Raw genomic sequence first — 6,829 nt, 5'->3', positions numbered from 1 at the left:
GGCATTGAGTGGGGTAAGGGTGATTAGGTTTTAATTGGACAGTAATGGGCATGTGATTGGTTGCCAGGGAGGGAGTAGAGGTGTACCATATTTGTGGGTTAAGGTAGAGTGATACAAGGTGAGGATGCGAAGGAGGCTCTGAACTGGGAAAAAGGGTGGCAATGAGGTGTGGCTGTAGCCGAGGAATAGTCAGGGAAGCAGATAATTTAGTTAAAATGTTTTGGCCTAATAAGGAAACTGGGTAGGTGGGGATAACTAAAAAGGAGTGCATAAAAGAATATGGTCCAAGTTGGCACCAGAATTGGGGAGTTTTAAGAGGTTTAGAAGCCTGGCCGTCAATATCCACAACAGTTATGGAGGCAAGGGAAACAGGCACTTGAAAAGAAGATAATGTGGAGTGGGTAGCCTCCGTATTGATTAAGAAGGGGACAGACTTACCCTCCACTGTGAGAGTCACCCGAAGCTCGGCGTCTGCGATGGTCTAAGTGGCTTCTGAGGTGATCGGGAAGCATCAGTCTTCAGCTGCTAAGCTGAGAAGATCTGGGAAGGAGTCAGTCAGAGAGCCTTGCGCCAGAGTTCCAGGGGCTCTGGGAGTGGCTGCCAGGTGAGTTGAACAGTCCGATTTTCAGTGGGATCCCACACAGATGGGACATGGCTTAGGAGGAATCCCAGGCTGCGGGCATTCCTTGGCCCAGTGGCCAGATTTCTAGCACTTATAGCAAGTTCCTGGGGGAGGAGGTCCTGGAGGAACCCCTGGCAGCTGTGGTTCAGGTGTTTGGAGTTCTTGTGTGCTGGAGATGTGGCTGGGGTTTGTCTCACAGTGGAGGCAAGGAATTGCAACTCAGAAAAACATTGCTACTTGCTGCCTCTATTATTGTACACCTTGAAGGCGAGGTTAAATAAGTCCTGTTGTGGGGTTTGAGGGCCGGAATTTAATTTTTAGAGCTTTATTCTAATGTCAGGAGCTGACTGGGTGATAAAATGCATATTTAAATGAGATGGCCTTCTGACCCTTCAGGGTCTAGGGCTGTAAAGAGTCTAAGGGTTGCTGCCAAGTGGGCCATGAACTGGGCTGGGTTTTTCATATTTGGTGAAAAAGAGCCTAAACGCTAACTGATTTGGGAGAGGTCGGATAAAGAAAAAGGAGCATTAACCTTGACTATGCCTTTAGCTCCAGCCACCTTTTAAAGAGGAAATTTCTGGGCAGGTGGGGGACGGCTAGTCACGGAATGAAACTGTAAGCTGGACCAGGTGTGAGGAGGGGAGGTGATAAAAGGATTATAGGGTGGTGGAGTGGAGGCTGAGGAAGAATTGGGACCTAGCTCAGCCTGGCGAGGAGCAGCGTGGGGAGGAGGGGAGAGGTCAGATGGTCATAAAAAAGGAAGATTGGAAAGATTCAGCGATGCTTGGGGTTGGGACTGAGGGGACAGGTGGGAGGGAAAGAAGGAAGATTTGGGATGAGTTGCATTGGGAACAGAGACTAGGCAGGGACCAATGTGTAAAAGAATGCCTGGACGTCAGGCACCTCAGACCGTTTGCCCATTTTATGACAAGAATTATTTAGGTCTTGTGGGATGGAGAAATCAAAAGTGCCATTTTCTGGCCATGTAGAGCCATTATTGAGTTTGTATTGTAGTTAAGCAGCATTGCAGAAGAAAATAAGGCATTTAGGTTTTAGGTCAGGTGTGAGTTGAAGAGGTTTTAAGTTCTTGAGAACACAGGCTAAGGGAGAGGGAGGAATGGAGGGTGAAATGTTGCCTATAATGAAGGAGGCAAGTCCAGAGAAAAGAGAGGGTAGAGACATGGAGAGAAGGGGTGGGGGTGCTTGCCCCCTTGGAAATTGGAGAGAAAAGAGGGTAGAGACACAGAGAGAAGGGGTGGTGGGGTGCTTGCCCCCCAGAAGAGCAATGCTTGCCACTAAGGGTGAAGGACCAAGCTAGGCATCCACGCGTGGTCAGACACCTCTGAAACATGGGTGAATAACAAGCAGACATCCCCGCATGATTAAACACCAAGGGAAGACTGTCTTCTTGAGTCCATGACTGGCGCTGGAGTTTTGGGTTCATGGATTAAACACGTCTCCTGTCTCTACCAGAAAAGGAAAGGAACTGAAATTAAGAGAAGGGAGAGATTGAAGTGTGGTACCAAGATTGAAAAGAGAAAGTGGTTGAGGGATAGTGAGAGAGGTTGGAGAAGAGAGTGAAAAGAGGCTGCTTACCTGATTTAAAATTGGTAAGATGTTCCTTGAGCTGGTCGGTCTGAGGACCTGCGGTCGTAGGTGGATCTTTATCACGGAGCAAAGAGCAGGAGGACAGGGGATTGATCTCCCAAGGGAGGTTCCCCCCGACCTGAGTCACGGCACCAAATTTCACTCACATCCATGAGAAGAGACCACCAAACAGGCTTTGTGTGAGCAATAAGGCTGTTTATTTCTCCTGGGTGCAGGCGGGCTGAATCCGAAAAGAGAGTCAGCCATGGGAGATAGGTAGAGATGGGGCCATTTTATAAGTTTTGGGTAGGTAAAGGATGATTACAGTCAAAGGGGGTTGTTCTTTGGTGGGCAGGGGTGGGGGTGATAAGGTGCTCAGTGGGGGAGGTTTTGAGCCAGGATGAGCCAGGAGAAGGAATTCACAAGGTAATGTCATCAGTTAAGGTAGGAACAGGCCATTTTCACTTCTTCTGTTATTCTTCAATTACTTTAGGCCATCTGGATATATACCTGCAGGTCATAGGGGATATGATGGCTTAGCTTGGGCTCAGAGGCCTGACAATAATCCCTTCTCTGTTGTCCCCCAAAGTCTTAACTTGTTTCAGCCCCAACACAAAAGTTCTCAAGTCCAAATTCCAAAGCCTCATCTCAGACTCAAGTCGAGTTCCTTCCATCTATGAACTGTAGAATCAAAATCAAGTTATTTACTCCCAAGATATAATGGTGGTACTGGCATTGGTAAACGTCCCCATTACAAAAGAGAGAGAGAATTCAGTCAAAAGAAAGGGCTAATAGGCCCCACACAAGTCTTAAACCCAACAGGATATTCATTGAATCTTAAAGCTCCAAAATAATCTCATTTGACTCGATGTCCTGCATCCGGGGCACACTGGTGTGAGGAGTGGACTTCCAAAGCCATGGGTAGCTCTGCTTTTATGGAATTGCTGAATGCAGCTGACATGGCTGCCCTGATGGGTTGGAGTCCCAGTGCTTATGAATTTCTCAGGCTGAGAGTGCAAGCTGCGCTTACCTCTGTTGTTGTTGGGTCTAGAGGATGGCATCCCCCTCTCACAGCTCCATTAGGTAGGCAGTGACCTGGTGGGGAGTCTGTGTGGGAACTGCAATGCCACATTTCCCCTCAGCACTGCCCTAGTAGAGGCACACTGTTGCAGCTCCATTTCTGTGGCAAGTTTTTGCCTGGGCATCCATGCTTTCTCATACAACCTTTGAAATTTTAGGTGGAAGTTGCCGAGGCTCCTTTACTCTTGCATTCTTTGTGCCCACAGGCTTAACACCACATGGAAGCTGCTGATTTACAGCTTGTGCCCTCTGAAGCAGTGTCCTGGACCCTTTTGAGTCAAGGCTGGAGCCAGAGCAGCCAGGATATGAAGAGCAGTGTCCTGAGGCTGAGTAGGATAGCAGAACCCAGGACTTGGCCCCTGAAACCATTATTTCCTGGTAGACCTCTGGGCTGTCCCAAAGACTTCTGAAATGCCTCCTAGTCTTTTTATTTTTTTTTACTCATTGTCTTGGATATTAGCACTTGGCTCCCTTTTAGTAATGCTAATCTCTCTAGCAAGTGATTGCTCTAAAGCCTGCTTGGATTCTTTCTTTACTGCAGGCTAATATGCACATTTTCTGAACTTATGCTCTGCTTTCCTTTTAAATATAAGCACTAACTTCAAGTTATTTATTTGCTCCTATATCTGATAACATGCTGTTATAAGCAACCAGGCTACATCTTGAATGCTTTCCTGCTTAGAAATTTCTTGCACCAGGGGCGACAGCTGCAGCGGCACCCCAGCCCCGTAGGATCCCTGGCGCCAGGTCACCCAGCTGTCAGCAGCATGCAGGGTAAATGCAAAGCACTGAAGTTAAATTTTGCAAATCCACCTTTCAAATCTACAGCAAAGTTTACTCTGAATCCCAATCCTACAGGAATTCAAAACTCACACATAGAGAGACCGAGATCACACAGCTTTGAGTTATCAGGAAAACTGAAGGTCTCCGCTGAACAACATTGAGATTTCACTGCAGAGGACTTGAAAAACCTTGGAGAAATTGGATGAAGAGCTTATGGTTCTGTCAACAAAATGGTCCACAAACCAAGTGGACAAATAATGGCAGTTAAAAAATTTGGTCAACAGTGGACGAAAAAGAACAAAAACAACTTCTTATGGATTTGGATGAAGTAATTCGGCGTAGTGATTGCCCTTACGTTGTTCAGTTTTATGGTGCACTCTTCAGAGAGGGTGACTGCTTGATCTGTATGGAACTCATGTCTACCTCATTTGATAAGTTTCACAAATATGTATATAGTGTATTAGACGATGTTATTACAGAAGAAATTTTAGGCAAAATCACTTTAGCAACTGTGAAAGCACTAAACCACTTAAAAGAGAACTTGAAAATTATTCACAGAGATATCAAACCTTCCAATATTCTTCTGGACAGAAGTGAAAATATTACACTCTATGACTTCAGCATCAGTGGACAGGTTGTGGACTCTATTGCCAAGACAAAAGATGCTAGCTGTAGGCCATACATGGCACCTGAAAGAATAGACCCAAGTGCATCGTGACAAGCATATGATGTCCGCTGTGATGTCTGGAGTTTGGAGATCACATTGTATGAGTTGGCCATGGGCCGATTTCCTTATCCAAAGTGGAATAGTGTATTTGATCAACTAACACAAGTCATGAAAGGAGATCCTCCGCAGCTGAGTAATTCTGAGGAGAGGGAATTCTCCCCAGTTTTATCAAGTTTGTCAACTTGTGCCTTACGAAGGATGAATCCAAAAGGTCAAAGTATAAAGAGCTTCTGAAACATCTTTTTATTTTGATGTATGAAGAACGTACTGTTGAGGTCGCATGCTATGTTTGTTAAATCCTGGATCAAATGTCAGCTACTCCCAGCTTTCCTGTGTATGTTGATTGATATCGCTGCTACATCAGACTCTAGAAAAAAGGGCTGAGAGGAAGCAAAAGGTAAAGAATTTTCATCCCATATCACAGTGTTTTTATTGCTCGCCCAGACACCATGTGCAATAACATTGGCGTTCATTTCCATCATGTCTGTATATTCCTGTCACCTAGAACATGCAGCCTTGTAATACCTGACTGATCACACAGTGTTAGTGCTGGTCAGAGAGACCTCATTCTGCTCTTTTGTGATGAACATATTCATGAAATGTAGAAGTCAGTACCGTCAAGTTGTTGACTGTGATTAGATCACATCTTAAATTCATTTCTAGACGCCAAACTTGGAGATGCAGCTACTGGAATGGTATTTTATCAGACTTCCAAATCCTGGAAGGACATAGTGATGGAGGTACTATATCTGAACATAGAGACTCATGCTTGAGTGAGAAGAGCTTGCACAGCCAATGAGACACATTGCCTTCTGGAGCTGGGAGACAAAGGAGGAATTTACTTTCTTCACCAAGTGCAATAGCTTTACTTATGTGATATTTCGTTGCTTTACAGTTACAGTTGATGTTTGGGGATCAATGTGCTCAGCCAAATTACCTGTTTGAAATATCATGTTAAATTAGAATGAATTTATCTTTACCAAAAACCATGTTGCATTCAAAGAGGTGAACATTGAAATATTAAGACAGGACAGGATGTGTTATTTTCTCCTTTACCAGTCCTACTTTGCATTGGGAAGACTCAGGAGTCTGCCACTTGTCAAAGAAGGTGCTGATCCTAAGAATTTTTCATCTCAGAGTTTGGTGTGCTGCCAACTTGATGTTCCACCTGCCACAAACCACCAGGACTGAAAGAAGAAAACAGTACAGAAGGCAAAGTTTACAGATGTTTTTAATTCTACTATTTTATCTGGAACAACTTGTAGATAAGTTGATCCTAAACCTGATACTTTGGCCATCATAACTCAGTAACAGGGAGAAGTAGCTAGTAGCAATGTGCCTTGATTGATTAGATAAAGATTTCTAGTAGGCAGCAAAAGACCAAATCTCAGTTGTTTCCTTCTTGCCATCACTGGTCCAGGTCTTCAGTTTCCGAATCTCTTTCCCTTCCCCTGTGGTCTATTGTTGCTATGTGACTTTTGCTTAATCCAATATTTTGCCTTTTTTATATCAAAAAACCTTTATAATTACCAGGGATGTTCCTTACCAAGGATTTTTAGCCCCAAATCTCTCATATACACTAGTGTTTAAAAGACTAAGAATAGTGGGGCCCAGTCAATGTGGTAGGTGATAAAGAGGCATCTTTTCTAGAGACACATTGGACCAGATGAGGATCTGAAAAGGCAACCTTTATGTTCATCACCTGCTAGAATCTCTTGTAGTACACCACTATTTCTTGGCATTGGAATTCTACTGGAAAAAATACAAAAAGCAAAACAAAACCCTCAGCACTGTTACAAGAGGCCATTTAAGTATCGTGTGCTTCTTAACTTATCCATTAGCCAGGTTCTCATTAGGTTTTGCTTGGGCCTCCCTGGCACTGAACCTTAAGGCTTTGTATGACAGTGAAGCAGCACTGTGAATGGTTCAAGCACACTGGAATATAAAGCAGCCATGGTCTGAGATGCAGGTGATGCCATTACAGAACCAAATCATGGCAGGTATTGCTGTGTCTCCTCTCAGAGTGACAG

At 44.5% G+C, this 6,829-nt stretch overlaps 1 pseudogene; it reads left to right on the top strand.

Moving 5' to 3' along the window:
- Positions 1–4,020: 4,020 nt before the first annotated feature.
- Positions 4,021–5,146, top strand: LOC117077573 (annotated as a pseudogene).
- The last annotated feature ends 1,683 nt before the right edge of the window (positions 5,147–6,829 follow it).

Source organism: Trachypithecus francoisi, unplaced genomic scaffold (assembly GCF_009764315.1).
Source record: "Trachypithecus francoisi isolate TF-2019V2 unplaced genomic scaffold, Tfra_2.0 Lachesis_group6, whole genome shotgun sequence".
Taxonomy (NCBI): Eukaryota; Metazoa; Chordata; class Mammalia; order Primates; family Cercopithecidae; genus Trachypithecus; species Trachypithecus francoisi.
Note: the sequence above shows the minus strand (reverse complement) of the source record. Positions and strands in the feature narration are given on the sequence as shown.